The following is a 17,452-nucleotide window of genomic DNA, read 5'->3' on the forward strand; positions in this document are numbered from 1 at the left end:
CTTCATTATTGGAAAGCAAGAAAGCTAGCAAGAACAAAAGGGGGGAGGGAGGAAGGGAGGGAAGGAGAATATCAACGAATCATAAGTTAAAAAGAATATGGGAATACTATTTTTAATTCTGGAGTCTTATGCTAAATGTCAAATAAACATCTTTGCAATTAAGTAAATAAATAGAACAAAAATAGAGCAGCAATAATTAAACCAAGGGTAGGCGAAGTTTGGGTGGCCAAGGGCCAACTTAATTATTTTGTGAGAATCAAGGGCAGGAGTGGGTTGGGTGACACATGCTGAATTGGCCACTTACATTTTGCATTGTCACCATGCAAAATGTTAAGTGGCCAGTTCAATATGTGCAAAAAGCTGTGATTTTCATTTTTGCCCCTTCTTTTTTGTGGACAGACTTTCAGAATCTTGGAGGGGGGGGAATTATGTTATGAGTATATTAGAGCTTATGTTACAGTTTTTATGTATTTCCAACTCACAAAGGAGGGAAACTTTGCTGTCAATATTTAGTAACCACTGCAGGTTGCCTATCCCTGAATTAGAACTTTCCTCATTCTGGCAGATGGTATATGTAGGAAACTGAAGCATCCAAAGATGTAATACACCAAATGAGATTGTTTTCTGCTCCATCTTTGAATGGCAGACAAGTCTACTGTCTCTCACACCTCATCATACACTGATTCTGAATTTTTTAAAATGTCTTCAGAAATTGTGCCTGAAGCTGTTGTTCAGGAAACCTAAGCCCCTTTGATAAATGTGAAAATTTAGTCACATAGTTCTATGAGTCCATGTTATAAGTCCAAATAAATTATTTTGTTTTTAGAAAATTAGACCTAAAGTACAGACTTGCAAGAACAATGATAGATTTCCATAGACATCTTTTCCTAGACCATTTGAATGGTATCTCACTAAAGAGATTACCCAGAGACTTCAGCCTTCTTGGACAGCAACTCTCTGACTGTCAGCTAGTACTCCAGATCTGCATACAGGAGTGTTTTATGTTAGCATTGTCTCAAAATATACAAAATGAGGCTTTAATCCTTCCTGCCTTTCAGATTTCCATTATATAGCCAACAGATTCTGCACACATTGTTTTTCTAAGTTGTTTAATGCAACTTTTAAGCCAGTAGAGCAATACTTTCATACTTCTCTGCTAAATGCACATATTAAACTACTTGTAGTGCGTCTGTTGCCTAATTCTACTGCAGCCAAAATATCCCATGAGTAAATTGAGGCAGCATAAGGTAAAGCAGGACATGATTATCAAATAATTAAAATAATGCACTCACTTTGGATTTCTGATGACAGCAACAAAAACTAGAGCTCAAAGATAACTTGCTTATTAAATTTTTGCCTGAGTGGTTTCCATATGATAACAATTTTTCATTAAAGTGTCAACATTAATGTTACCGTGATAGTGCTTTGTTTGAATAGTGCTACTAGACCAAAAAGTGATGATAAATAATACATACAATAACCATACGTTGCTTTCTGTCTGGGCGTATTCTCCTTACACATTTAGCCAAAGGACTTCAGTGAAAACAATAGGAACTGAAGCTTGATTTGGACATGCACAGTATGAAGAACTCCTTTTGGTAATTATGTCATTTTATTCCTTTGCTAGTTAAATTTTCCAAAACTCATAACTGAATTCTTAAGGAAAAACCACTCCATTGCCAAAATATGGACCAAAAACAAAACCCGGTATCAGTTTTGAGACTGACCCACTAAAGAATCAGAAACCATTGTTTGAAGTGGATCTGCAAAAAATGTTTTCTGCTATAAATGATATCTAAACTAGAATTTGGGTCAAAGGCAGCTGAACATTTGAGCACGAACCAAATGGAAAACGAAGGCAGAAAAAGAGGTCTAAGCCATACATTAGGTGATGTTTCATTTAAAAGTGTGGTTAGCAGAAGCAGTGGACCTTTCTCACTTGCATCTAACCATGGCACAAGCATGCCTTGGAAAAATATTTTATTCTGCTTTGACCCAGCCTGAGCATGAGACAAACTTAAGTTGTCATTAACTGTACCAGTGCTAAAGTATTATTTTCCCTCTTATTGCAACACCTTTTTCCAAGATACATCCCTCATCCCAGATATGTTCCTTTACACAATGTGCAATTAAACTTTGGAATTCACTGTCTCAAGATGTAGTGCCAGCTACCAGCTTGACTGGCTTCACTAAAGGGTTGGACCAATTCATGGGAGTCAGGGGATCAATGGCTATTAGCCTTGATGGTGGTATGGCTATCTCTGAAGGCCATCTGCTAGGAGACTAGTCAGCTTCCTTGTGCATTGGTTGGCCACTGTGAGAACAGACTGCTGGACTAGATGGGCCAGGTGTCCGACCCAGCCAGCACTACTTATGTTTTCATGATCTTAGGAGTTCTCATCCCAGGTTGCCATCAATCAGGTAGAGCCACTAACATTTGTGCTGAACTTTCTTATCTGTAGAGAGAGATGCCTCGGGTGTGATTACATTTTTCTCAGTTCCCGCCTAAAGCTGTTTGCTAAAGACTTTTGGAAAAAGGTCCTTCTCCTTTGGAAAACCATTCTTTCCCCACACACACTCACACTCCCTTTCCAGCAGCAACAATATATGAAAGGACAATTGAGCTGTGCTGTGGATTTAAATTCTATATCGACCCCCTCCTCTAATCATATAATTAATCTATATAGAAACAAGAACACCACAAGTCAATTTTAAACAGAAGAGGGCAAGTTGCCATGCATATAAGGTAAGTTCAGAAAAATGATAGATATTCTCTCATTGTTTCTGAAGTTTCTTAAAATAGAGAGAGAGAGAGATCTGTCTCTTGTAATGTGAGGGTTTTTTGCTTGCTTGTTTTGTTTTGTTTTTACTAATAAAATCTTTCAAAATAAAACAACAATGAACATAACTTAATTTAAGGGAATTCTAAAGCTGTAACATAAGCATAGCCAGCACTTCTCTCACGGGGCAGTTATACTGGTGATTTGATTTGCACACATTGTTGTAGTTTTCTAACTCAAATGAGGTAAAATGTTAAATGTGCCAAACTGTTGGCTAAAATTATATGTAATTCCAGAATTTGTCCTCTTGAGATGAAGCTGGGGGAGGGGAGAATCTGGAATGGCCTCCCAGACCTGCATTATCTGAATGTAATAAATCACAGAAATGTGTGAAGACAACCAATTGCTGTATTTTAAAATTTCCAGTATGGTGTTTTGCACAGCATATCAGATACACAACTGGATTAATTCCATGTATACCAATTCTTTCTCATAGCCTGAGGTCAGCCACACCCTTCCTTTAAAATAAAAGGTTGAAGAAGGTACAGAAACACCACTTTTAACCAACTGCTACTTGATTAAAAAAAACTGGCTTTGAAAAATGGTTAGACTGTTTCTAACCATTATGAAATCACAGACAGGCTCTCTTTAAAATTCGTTTTCAGATGCCTTTAGTAAACAAGACTACCACTGTATAGAACAATTAGTAGAACATTGTGGTCATAAGAAAGTTAATGGCAACTTAATATAGCAACTTTTGTAAGGGCTTTATTTTTTGAAGCTATGCTATACAAAGCTGTATTCAACATTAGACAGCAACTGTCCAGTCATACAATAGATTGTCTCCATCCTCTTCTGCTTTTTACAGTGCCTTTCTGCATATGCCTAACCATCAACTCCTAGTTCAGATGGTTCTCAGCCTCTGAAATTTGAAGAGTTGGGAAGGAATCCATTGTGCTGAGCAAACTGACATCATTGGGTACAACTATACCAATCTGGTTTACATAAATGCAGTTTTTCAAATGATGGTGACCATTCTAGAGGCTGAAACCCATTTGTCCCTCATTTATATAAGAAAGATATAAGACCCAAACATGATAGTAAGTCTGTGTATTGCTTTAGTCATTGTATTATTTTACAGTGAGTAAGAATGAGCTCTGCTTAGTCTGGTTATCTTCTGGGAATATTTCGAAGCAGCTCACTGATTTCACTGGGACACTAACAAATGTGTCTGTGGGACTGGAAGATCAATGCTTCTTGGAATTGACATGTCAGGAAGCATGCCTCAACAGAGCCTGTGAGAGGAGCAGCACAGAAAAATTCCAGATGGCTCTGTTTGGGTAGTGACCTTCAAAGATGAGAGAGGTCCTAGCTTTGAAACAATTTCTAAGGAGGAAGTGAGACAGCCCTGGTTTTTTAATGTGTCATTTTCAGATCCTTGTGGTGAAAATTGCTGCTGTGCAGTTAACCTTCCATTTGCAGTGGGGATAGCTGACAGCAATTTTTCAGTCTCAGAGCATGACTCTTAGCTGGGGAGATGCTGACTGCTAAAACTGGATAGTTCATCATAAGAACCGGGGTAGAAAGATTACAACACAGACTGCTGAGTAGCCGAGAACTAAGCATTAGGCTTTTGGCAGAAAGTTGTTGGCTAAAGACACATTAGAATGGAAAACATGTCATGATTCAAAGAAGCTGTTTCAGTGATAAGGGGAAAGGAGGAGGGGGAGGGGGAGGGGGAGGGGGAGGAAGATGATGATGATGATGCAGGATTCTGAATGATCAGATTATGCGTAAGCTTTCTAATTTCTTCCCGTGCAGAGAGATAATTCCTAGCTGAAACCCTGAAAGAAACCTGAAGCTCTTCTTCACACAGGCTGCCATAGTTTACTGAACTAATTACTCAGGAGCCCAATTCTTCCCTCCAGTAAGATGTGATAAAGCTAACAGGAAGATAAAAAAAAGATTAACCCTCTTCCAGTTATTGATTATCCAACAAAAGTCCTGACTTTTTTCCCAACAGGTTCACGTATTTTATTTTTTCCCAGGAAATGCTTAATTCCCTACATACCAGGGCTTTGGTTTTCCCCAGTCAACCCAAATTGGATAACTGAATGATGCTGAAGCAACAAGAAACAACACACAATCTTGACACTGTATGGAGGGAGAGGCACTCCCGGTTTATGCTTTCTGGAGTTTGATTTGATGGACTGCAGCCACTGCCTCCCTGAGTTGACGCAAGCACAGTCTGACTCTTTCAAGCTGACACTTTGCAAACAAGCACACAAGACCTGCCGTAGCTTTATGCTTTTTATCAAAAGTACCAAAAAGAGACAGTAAATGTCATGCCTGTGATTCCACATATTCCCAATTTAGCTCATGGGTCAGTTGTAATCTGGCAGCTGGCAGCTGCCAAGCTCGCAAGGTGTTATTTCAAGGGCTTGTTCTTCTGCCATGAAGAAGTGCAGGCCCATGGTTGAAGAACTACAGACTTCTGAGGAAAGGCTACAGGAGGGCCGTCAAAGAGAATCATTTTCACTTGCTCTACCAAATAAGGCAGACTTTATTATGCCATAGAATCTGCTTGCAAAGAACAGGGCACATTCGGCATGATGCTACCTGGGCAGTCTCATTTGAATGACTGCATTTTTCCGCATCTCTTAATAGAGCTCTTTGAATTTTACAGTTGCTTATAAGAACATAGGCCCCTCTGGATCAAATTGGATGCTTCGAAGAAATGCTGAGCAAACAGAAGGTGTCTGTCAGTCCTTCAAGGTAGTCCAGGCAAGAAGCACCAACCATGAGTAGTAACACTACCGAACACTACCTTTACTGTAAGGTTACAGTTACAGAATCTTGCAAGTCTCTCCCCGCTAGCCTTTACCATCCAAGAAACTAGAGAGGGTCCCTTCTGAGACCTTTGGCACGCCCCCATTCCTTCTGTGGGCTAAGTGCCTCTTGTCTGACCATTGCCTACTCTGTGCCACCTCCTCCTCCTCCTCTTCCTCTTCCTCCTCTCTCAAAGACATTCCCACAGACCATTACACTGACACAACCTCGACATGGTACCATGTTAACCACGACACCTTTGAATGCGTATTTACTATTTATGTGCAGTTCTTTACAGATTCAGAATATGAAAACAGTGTTCACTCTTAGCTCATTTGAATGGTTTAGTCACTGTTCCTCAGCCCAATCTACCTCACAGGGTTGCTTTTCAGAAGGAAAAAAAAGGAAGAGGGAGTGCTAGGTGTGCTGCCTTAAGTTCATGGAGGGAAGATAGGATATAATAAAATGAATAACCGATACGTTTGTCATTAAGTTGATGGGCATATGTTATAGAATTATATCCAATGTATTGTGGAGCCACAAGAACTACAAAGAAACTTAATTTACTGCCTCCACTGCAAACCAAAGCAACTCTATCCAGAAGATAGGATAGAGTTGCTCAGTAGGTAAGGGCTTGTCCTATAGTTCACTAAGTCCTGGGCTGGAACCATAAGAGGCCTGCTGCTGTGCATTTGAGAAGCACTTTGAGCATAAAAACCACCTATGTTCAAGCCGATTGAAATGCTCTATTTAATGCGGTAACTGTTGCTGTGAGTTCTAGCTCATGGGGACTGCTATGGCATTGAAAAGACTCCCCTCCTCCAGACACCCCCTTATAAAAAAATATTGACTGCCCTGTAGGATGCCATGTGACATTTCCTTCTAGGTTAACAGAGAGCTATTGGCATCGACTTCAGTGCAACTCTTCATCCAGCTCTGTGTCCATCTAATGAGGACATCATCCAGCCCACATTTGCCATCTTCTCTATTAGGATCTCATGAGAGACTTTATAATGCTTTGTGGAAGTTAAGATGCACAATGTCCACCCCATTCCAGCGGTCAACTAAATTGATCACTCTAAAAAAAAACAGCAAGGAGCTTGGATTGGTTTCACAGTCTATTATTGTTATTGTTATATTCATTGATTGATTAAATATGCCTGTGATCCAAAAGTATTAGTAGTATATTTTCCTTGAGCAATAGAAAAGATACTCCCCTGGTGGGATTGAATGAGGTGGGATTGTAAAAAAAAAAAAGTCTCTAAAGCCTCACCTATCTCTGGATAAAGGAGAAAAGGCAATAAAATCAAATGAACGAACAGAGAAGAGTAACACTGAAGTGGTCACTGTGAAAAAAGACAAAGTGTAAAAGAGCACAGTGTGATGGCTAGGTTTATTGGGATGATTAACATATTTGGTAATGCTGCAGATGACTGGACCTTATATACAGACAGACTGGAACATTTTCTGAGGGAAACAAAATGGTTGATGAACAATTGTTTATGTTTTACTGAGTGTTATGGGAGGCAAAGCATACCACTTAATTAAGCAGCTTAACTACCCTACAAAAACTTTGTCATTCAGCCCTGCAGAACTAGTAAAACCATTATTGATTGCAGCTTTTTTCAAGTTTCCTAAATGTAAGCAAAAAGAAGGAGAGTTCATTGCGGCATATGCAGATAAACTTAAAAGGCGGTCTGAATGTTACCAATCTGGTGAAAGGCTAAACAATGTGTTGTGAGATCAGCTAGTCTGGGGAATTCTGAAAGAAAGCATTTGAAATTGCTCTCCTTTGAAAATGCTGCTACAGATACTAGAGAACTGCAGTCAGAAGTGAAAGCAATTGCAAATAAGATTTCAAAAACCTAAAAAGCATAGCAGGGCAAAATGAACTGTGCTGTCATTGTGGCAGAGATTCACACGTACCAGCTCAGTGCCGATTTAAAAGAGAAACCAACACAATATAGAGTAAAATGGCCTTGCTAAAGATTTGCAAGCCAGCCATTACTTTAAATGGAATGCAGTGATGACAGTGAGATAGATGAAGAATTTCATAATGAAAGTGATATAGAGAGATAGCTAACCTGGAAATCTATGCCATAAAAAAGAAATGAAACCAATAATATATCTCACATGAGAAGTGAAAGGCAAAAGCATATTAATGCAACTGGATACTGCTTTTGCTATACACTTACGGCACAGTGTGAATATGAGCAGCATTTCAGAGATGCTAAAGACATCAGAAATACAATTAAAAATGTATACTGGAGAAAGGATAATTCCCATTGGAATGATACTTTTACAATAACCAGCAAAGTATGTCAGACTTATACATTGTGTAAAGAGGTAGACCAGGACCCTGGGATTGAGATTGACTGAGGAAATTGTTGCTAGACTGGAGTTGCAGCCTGCGCACCATGCATCTCTGAAAATAAACTGTAAAAGTTATTGAATGATGCTGCATCTGTGTTCAGAGACAACTTTGGCACATTCAAGTATGTCAAAAGCAAAATAATATTTTATTTATTTATTTTATTTATTTTCTATCCCGCCTTTATTATTTTTATAAATAACTCAATAACTTATTATTTTTATAAATAACTCAATAACTTCCCGCGCCGGACACGGGAAGAGGACAGAGGCGACCAGCGCTAATCTTCCTGATCGCCCATCAAGACTCCGGAATCACACCCTGATCACCCATCAAGACTCCGGATCAGGACTTTGAGACAATGGGGGGTGGAGAAGGGCCAGGTCTGCACCGCGGGTATTTACCAGCTACCTCGCACGCCACATACCCATTCCTGTCTTTTTCAGTGTATGCATTCTGTCCCCAATAAAACGGAAATCCTTAGACCTAACTAAGTGAGTCCGTGTCTCTTTGGGGATAAGGCAACCATCACAAGCAACCCCCGGTTGTGAGTCTGCTTCAGGGATAGCAGCTACTGGTAGTAATTCAGAAATTACAACTGAGTTTCCAACCACATCATGCACAACTTTTTTTTTCTCTACCTCTACCTCTACCTCTGTTATCTCTGCTTTTTGTGTAGGGCATATAGAACTGAACATGCCTTGTGAAACTTGGACATGTCATTTTCCTGTAATTTTCCAGAAAAAGCCAGTGTGGTCTAGTGGTTAAGGTACTGGGCTAGAAACCAGGAGACTGAGAGTTCTAGTCCCGCCTTAGGCATGGAAGCCAGCTGGGTGACCTTGGGCCAGTCCCTCTCTCTCAGCCCAACTCACCTCACAGGGTCGTTGTTGTGGGGAAAAGAGGAGGAGGAAGGAGTGTTAGGTATGTTCCCCCTGGAGGTGAGATTAGCCCCCTCTCTCCTGGCCTTCCGGAGGGAATTGAAGACCTGGCTCTGCCATTGGGCTTGGGGCAGGGAGGAGAATAATCATGCTTGGGGTTGGCTAGTGCCTTGAAGTGCCCCTCCTATGCAAGGATTGAATGAGATCATAGCCATGAGGATTTTATTATATTAGGTAGTTTTTAAGATTGTTTTAGCCTATTTTTATATTGCAATTTTATTGTATAGTTATTGTTTTAAGCTGTAAACCCTCCAGAGTCCCTCTGTTTGGAGGAGATGGGCAGTGACAAATTTGATAAATAAATAAATAAATAAATAAATAAATAAATAAAATGTTCACCCCGGGGTAATGCAGAGGTGTCAGGGAGATAGGGTGATGGCTTCTTGGGTCAGGGCAAAGGTATAGCTCCTTTGTCTTTTATTGGTGTCGGGTTTTTAGTGCTTAAAGGATTATCACTAATTCCTTCCTCTTTCCTTCCCTTCTCCGGAAAGGCATGTTCCCTGTTGTGATGCATGTATGCATTGCAACGGGGACATGACATAGTTTAGACTTTACGTACAGGGTGGGACAGTTGGCACTCACCCAGGTGTCGCTGCGCCCATTCTCCTCCTCCACCTGCCCTCTGGCGCTTCTCAGGGCAGGTGGCTGGCGTTTCCCGCCGGTTCTTCTTCGTCACTCTCCTCCTCTTCAATGGAGTAAGGTAGTTCTTTTGCTCCAATCTCTCCACTGGCCGCTGGCATCTTTTTGGGTGCTGCGGGTGGTTTGCCCAGCATTTTTCCTGGTCTGTTAACTGCCTTTGTTTTCGGGCATGCTGCCGCTTTGTGGTCCTCTTTCCCGCATCGAAGGCCCTGCCCCTTGGCGAACCGTCGCTCCCTCTCCTCTCTCCAGGGTTGGGTTGCTGGTCTCACCGGTCCTGCAGTGGCTCGGGGTCCCTTTGCCGTCACTGCTTGTTGCGCCATCCTCTTGGCTTGTAGGAAGGTTTCCTGGGCATTTTCCGCCTTACCAGCCAGCAGTATCCACTTGATTAGAGTGTTTGGGTCGTCTCTGCATAATGCCCACCTCAGAACGTTCAAGTTCAGGCCCTCTTTGAAGCGTTCAATTAGGGTATACTGCAACCAGTCCTCCACCTTTCCAGCCAGCGCTTGAAATTCCATGGCATAATCTGCCACAGATCGTTGCCCTTGGCTGATTCCCCTTAGGGATCTTTTCGCTCTCTCCTTCTCTAAGGGGTCTCTGAAGTGGAGGTCTAGAGCCCAGAGGAACTCATCGCAGTAATCGAGCTCCGGGGCATCTGCCTGGCATAGCTGGACATACCAGTCAGCCGCCCTTCCTCTGAGTTTGTTCGCAATGGCATTGATTTTGTCCTTTTCCGAACGGAAATATGGCCCAAATTCTTCCATGTAATTTTTTGCGTTCATCAGGAAGAAGGATAATTTTGCTGGGTCCCCGTCGAATTTGACCCTGAGGTCTTTTACTCCCATTCTCGGTGGGCTCCAAGCCACATCTGGGTGTCTGGGCATACCTCGGGCTGCTGGGGTTCTCCGGTCTCGGTGTGGGGATTCCCTCAGCCGGACTCCGGGCGGCGTTGCCTCCCTCTCGTGCCGGCTCCAGCCTCTTCCCAGCAGTCGCGTCTCCAGGGTGGGAGGGGGGGAAGATGACCTCCTGGCGGGTTCTGTGAGGTGAACTCTGCCCAGCACTGCCTCAGCCTCTTGCCATCTCCATCCTTGCCCCGGCTGTCGCGTCTCAGGGATGGGAGGGGAGGGGTGATGAGCTTCTGGCACCCGGTTCCCTTTCGCCCCTTTCTCGGGATTCCCAACCGACCGATAATTTCAGGAGCGGCTGTTCGATCGACTCCAGCCTCGATTCCACTATGCTTAGCCACTCAGCTGTCTGGGAGCCTCCCTCGGTTCGTCCGCTCTGGCGCCTTCCCTCAGCTCTTGCGATCATTGGGTACAGCCGGTCCCGCGGCTTCTCAGGCGCCCCGAGCATTCCGGGCAGGGATTCCGCCATCTCGTTCAGGGTGACCCATTCGCCCTGCGACTCTCTGGTGGTCTCGAGTGTCCAGCTCCTCCCAGTCTCCTCCTCATCCAAGCTCGATCCCGAACCCTCCTGGACTTCATGCCATCTGGGATTGGGGTTCTTACCAATCGCTCATGCCGCGGAGTCGGGTGACCCGTCGCTGGTCCTCTGGTAGCCACCTCTTCGGGGGTTGAGTCTTTCCATCGCCAGCTTGGATCCCTCACAGATGGAATCTGGAATGGTGCTAGCGGAAAAATTTTTTTTTGATTCCTGTCTTTATGTGATGGTTGCCTTATCCCCAAAGAGACACGGACTCACTTAGTTAGGTCTAAGGATTTCCGGTTTATTGGGGACAGAATGCATACAGTGGAAAAGACAGGAATGGGTACGTGGCGTGCGAGGTAGCCGGTAAATACCCACGGTGCGGACCTGGCCCTTCTCCACCCCCATTGTCTCAAAGTCCTGATCCGGAGTCTTGATGGGCGATCAGGGTGCGATTCCGGAGTCTTGATGGGCGATCAGGAGGATTAGCGCTGGTCGCCTCTGTCCTCTTCCTGTCATGAGTAAGGATGGCGAGCAGGGGGCTCCCATCCAGACTGTCAAGCACATGCGTAGCACTGAGGAATTGGTCAGCCATTCAAAGAGACACAGATCGGGACCGCCTTAACCTTTGGGGTTTATATGTCTGGGTTTTCCCACGCTTCTTCAGTTTGTTAGGATTTCTGTTAGGTACTAGCAATAAACATTAGAGATCCGTTCCTTGTCTCAGCGTGTTTCCTGGCTGTTAGGACATCAATCCTAACAAACTCCTACTCCCATCGAAAGAGGGAGGAACAAGAAATTAAGGAGATACGTTTGGAATGTCTTCAGAAAACCAAGAAATGCGGCTCGCCATCCTTACTCATGACACTTCCCATGTCCGGTGCATGTGTGTCCCCCGGGGTAATGCAGAGGTGTCAGGGAGATAGGGTGATGGCTTCTTGGGTCAGGGCAAAGGTATAGCTCCTTTGTCTTTTATTGGTGTCGGGTTTTTAGTGCTTAAAGGATTATCACTAATTCCTTCCTCTTTCCTTCCCTTCTCCGGAAAGGCATGTTCCCCGTTGTGATGCATGTATGCATCGCAACGGGGGACATGACATTGCTCCACAGTCAACAGTACCATCAGACACACTGGGTATTCCTGTTTGGGGTGACAAATTCTGGGAGTTGAAGTCCGCACCGCTTAGAGTTGCCAAGGTTGAGGAACCCTGCTTAACTTTTTCCTGCCATCTAGTGATCATCCCTAGTTTTGCAGCCCAGATACATCATTCACACACAAAAGCCACCACAGCACCTACATTGGTAAATATAGTAGGGGTTTTATGTTGATGGGGAGGGGGTTAGTATATTGAGTTGTATTTATTTCATTTTTCCCCCCATTCAATTGTGTCCGATTCTCAGAGACTGCCTGGACAAGTCCCTGCAGTTTTCTTGGCAAGGTTTTTCAGAAGTGGTTTGCCATTGCCTGCTTCCTAGTGCTGAGAGAGAGTGACTGGCTCAAGGTCACCCAGCTGGCCTTGTGTCTAAGGCAGGACTAGAACTCACGGTCTCCTGGTTTCTAGCCTGGTGGCTTAACCACTACACCAAGCTGGCTGTCAATATTTCATTCATTCATTCATTCATTCATTCATTCATTCATTCATTCATTCACATATTTAAAAGTTTTAAAAGCAATAATAAGAATGAGTACAAACAAAATTAGAACAGAGAAAACAAAAAAGAAAGAAATAACAGAAACAGCTAAAAGTGCAATAAGAAAAGAAAACAGAAAAAATACAGAAAAAATATAAATGTAAAGAAAGATATAAAAATATAAAGAAGTAGCTTCCAATATTCTTCACAGCAGTTATAAATACAATTATATTTTAACCTCTCTCTCTGAAGTTACATCATGACTCTCTTCTTTCTATAATCTATCCATTCTAATCGTCAAAACCATAAATCAAAAGTTATTTTTTTTCCATTTTTACACAAAGAGTCCATAAGAGGCTTCCAGTCACCAATAAATGTAGATACTGTTCTTTCTCTAATGAAAGAAGTCAGTTTCTCCACCTCAGGAAGTCCTATCAGTTTCACCAACCATTCCTCTAAGGTGGGTAATGCCAAATCTTTCATCTTGACTTGTATTTATTTCTTGACTAAGCATCCCTGTGATCTAGTACTGCTAATCAATTACCTTGGCCTGACTTTGTATGTTATAATTCTTGCAGATTTACTGCAATTAATTATCCTAGAAGTTTCAGTCAAACCAGAAGCAGAAAAGCCTCCTCCTGCCACCAATGTTTTTTGTGTGATTAGTAGAAAAGCCACAGTCCATCTGGCTCCTGCCAAACAATGCATTCTATTCTAAATGCTCACAAGCCAACTGCTTAATAACCTATTCCAGAGTTTTGCCCAGTTATGACATCAAGCTGACCAGTCTGTGGTTACCCAGGGCCTCTTTTCTGATAGGAACAAAATTTGCCCTTCTCCAATCGTCTGATGCTCTGCCTGTCCTCCACGATTTCTCAATATCACAGAATGGGTCTCTAAGTTGACATCTGTAGGCTCCTTCAAGGCTCAGATACAATTGGCCTAGTCTTGGAGACTTAAACACATTCATGGTAGCCAGATGATCCCTAACCATCTCTTTATTTACTTGAGCTGCTCTGTCCCCCCTTTTGCCCATGTTTTGGTTAGCTCCATAACTCTGCCTTCACTGTCACTTGTTATTCTACCAACTTAGTAGGCACATCCCTTCCTTTTTCTTCCTCTTACTAATGGCATAGCAAAAAAAGACCTTTTTGTTGCTTTTAGCTTCCCTTGTGAGCTTAAGTTTCTTTTGTGCATTAGTCTCTGTGATTTTCTTTCTGCTGAGATTAGCTACTTGCTGATATGCGACCTTGGAGATTATAGTCATCTCCCATCTCCTATACGTAGCCCTTGTAAACTGCAAGCTGTATGTGCCCACAATCATTTCCTAAGGGCCTCCCTCACCTTTTTCTTCCTACTGGAATGGTGTTGGAATTGTACTGTAACTGTAATCTTATTTTTGAGAAGCTCCCAACCTCCTTGCACTCCCTTTGACTTGAAGATTTCTTTCCATGGGACTCCCACAAGTACTTCTCTAAGCTTGTTGAAATTGGCTCTTGTGAAATCTCAAGTGCACGTATAGCTACACTTCAGTCTTGGTTCAGTCTCTCTGGCCCCCAGTACAGTACAGATATATAGCAACTTTTGTTAACTAGATTGACTTTAAAATCTTCTCACAATATATAGAACTGTTATTTAACAGGAACAAAAAAGTGTTGCTGGATAAGGTACCAGACTAGAAACCAGGAGACTGAGAGTTCTAGTCCCACCTTGGGCATGAAGGCTGGCTGGGTGACCTTGGGCCAGTCACTCTCTCTATGCCCAACTCACCTCACAGGGTTGCTGTTGCAGGGAAAATAGGAGGAGAAGGAGTAGTAGGTATGTTCCCCACCTTGAGTTATTTATAAAAATAATAAAGGTGAGATTTTAAAAAATCTAAAAAAAAATCTGGTTGTAAAAGAACCAGACCAGACTTTATGGCACCATTCAAGAGATAGGGTTAAAAAAACCATGAACATCCAGGTTTAATATCTATTTTCAATGAGAATATTCATGATTGTTCCCAGAATAGAACAGCCCCCTTTATATTATAAATGCTCTCATATTTAATAAATATTTTATAGGAGAACTACTCTGTGTATGTGCATATAAGAGAGACAGAGGGACAGATATAAGTGAATTGTTACTGTCAGGTTGTAATGGCAATGCCAATGTATTTCGAGGACTTTAAGAGACATACTGTATTTTGATTTTCTCCTTCACACAAAGAAGCTTAGAGTTTATTTTGCGTTATAGTAAGTTGTTGTGTTTTACTTTTGCTTGAGAGGGGGAGAGAAGAGAAAACCTCATTTACGTTAGCAGTAGCTTATCTTTATAGCTTCCCAGGCTCTTGGATTAAACAGGTGCTCCAGATCCTGGGAACTATCCAGTCAAGGTCGGATCCTGCAGCCTCTGTACCATGGAAACAGGGTAATGAGGTTTTAGGGCCAGGCTTTGATAAAAACCTTTGGGTTGCTCTTTGAGTGGGGAGCTTCTGCACAGACCTGAGTGGTGGGTGCTGTGGAAATGGAGCCCCCTTGGGGTATCTCCGCTGTCCTTATTAAGTCTCTGGGAGATTGGGTATTATCTTGCTTGGTACGTTATGATTGTTCTTTCTTTATGTTATGCACTTTATGCTTCTGTTTAATCTGCCTAAACTGTGTTTCTGTTTGCTTCAGTTAACAATAAAGCTTAACATCTCTTTACTCACTGGTGTGCTTACTGTCTTTGGATCTAAAAGAACCAATTGTCTAAGCACCTGATCACTGCCTGGACACTTGGCAGAACACAGGCAAATAAATATTAACTTATATATCTTTTTTTTTTTTTTGTCACAGCCTGGTTAAAATACACAAGTGCAGATCTGTACTAAGTTCCTTGATGTGAGCAGTGATTTTGGACATAATTTAAAGTACAGTCTGAACACTGGGTATAGAATTCCACATTAGGCTGTAATCCTTTGCCCATCTATCTTGGATTAACTCCCAGTGAATTCAAAGGGGTTCACTTAAGAATAGAAATGCACAGCTCAGTTCATTACAGTGCCAGTTTATTAGCAAAATGGGGTAGGAAAAGCCATATATCCCTGTGTTCTTTTTTAAACTATGGTAATATTATTAATTCAATTATTGTTTTCTAGGCATGACTGCCAGTCACAAGAACCTATTGCATCTAGCCAATCTATCCTTCTTCTTTTTTCTTTTATGTCTAGTTTTAAGTAAATTTGTATTGATCCAATTCCTTAATCTGATTTGATTGTGAGACAGGTAACGTGTATAACTGGGGATGATGTGAGGAATGTTCAACTGTTGTAGTATCACAGGTAGCATTTTTAGAAAGGTTGCTATTTATGTAAGCAGTTGTCCTTATTTATTTCTTCTGGAAACGTACCAGCCAACAAGTGGTATCTCTCTGGGATGCCGTATCTTTGGGTGTATCCAAATTCTAATCAATAGGTGCCCATGTTTGCCATTTCTGTGGCAAAGGTGAGATAGTCAAAGGTTTTGGAATGAATTTGGAATGTTTACCAACTATAACTTAGAAAGGGAAAGAGAAAGAACAAGGGATAATCCAATCTGGAGGTCCTCTAGAAGGCAGAGAATTTGCTTTCAGTTAAATATTTCCTGTTTGTTTACAAGGGCAGGTATGTCCAAATCTGCAGGACTGGCATTCACCACCAAACCATCATTCCAGCATTGGAGATCATCGTCAAGTTCTTTTAGGATTTCATTCTTTCTTCCAGGGCACCTTTGAATGGCAGCCAGAAAAGTGGCACACATCTCCTCACCACTCAGCAGAAAGTCAAAACACTTACATTTGGCCCAAAGAAAATATGAGCATCAAAATTTAACAAGAGAACCAAAGAAACTGGTTGCCTTTCCCCCCACCCCCAAAAGAAAACATGCAAAATATTCATAAAACCAAAAGATTTGTGAGCTACCAGAATATACATCAATGAGGGTCAGGTAGGGGCAGCCATGTTCTTCTTTAATCCCTATTGCCAGGCACTCAGTTTTCCAAACTATATTGTGAAAGGGATGACAGCCCACCGACCATTTGAGACACTGCAAGAGACGTTGCAATTCTCTAAAATTGGAAGGGCTGAGTTTCTTCCCTTGCAGTGCCTTTAATGAGACAAAGACTGAAGGTTCAGGAAGATTTGCCTCCCATTCTTCTTACTATAAAAAAGGCAGTTTTATTCCAAGGCTTGCTATTGTCCATGCATAAACCTCCAAATCAAAAGATGAACTTTTTGGAACAATTGCATGAAAATGCCACTGAAGCCTGGGGTTCAAGAAACTGTGAAGCAGCAAACCTCTTTCGTGGTTCAAAATCTGGGAGCTTCACTTTCTGTTCCTTGGATTTAGCAGCACACTGACCTTTGGAAGATCCTTCCAGGCATTCTGAAGGACCCCACCAGAGCTACAGCCCTCCTTTCCTTTCTGGGGATGGAATCCCATCTGCGATGGCCTTGCCAGCTCTGCTCTAAATTTCTGGAGCTTTTTCCTGTTCAGAATTGGGGTCTTCTTCTACTAATGCTGTATTTGAAAAAAAGAGAGCATTTTAGTAATATGGAATGAATTTGCTAAAGTATATAAATTCAGTTGATTATACTGTGTTGCCCATGGCCTTTTTTACTTGTTTTTAGCTTAAGTTTAATAGTGATTCTTAGTCTGTTAATGTGATATGTGTGTGTGTGTGTGTGTTTGTACGTACGTACGTGTGCATTAATTAATTATAACTAATTAATGATATCTCAGAAAGCTATAAACTCCATGACCTTTTAAAATCCCTGGCTTTTCTCCTTTTCATGTTTTTTTTCCATGTTTCCTCTTGCATTTGTTTATATCTCTATATTTTTTAGT

This window comes from Candoia aspera, chromosome 1, assembly GCF_035149785.1.
Source record: "Candoia aspera isolate rCanAsp1 chromosome 1, rCanAsp1.hap2, whole genome shotgun sequence".
Taxonomy (NCBI): domain Eukaryota; kingdom Metazoa; phylum Chordata; class Lepidosauria; order Squamata; family Boidae; genus Candoia; species Candoia aspera.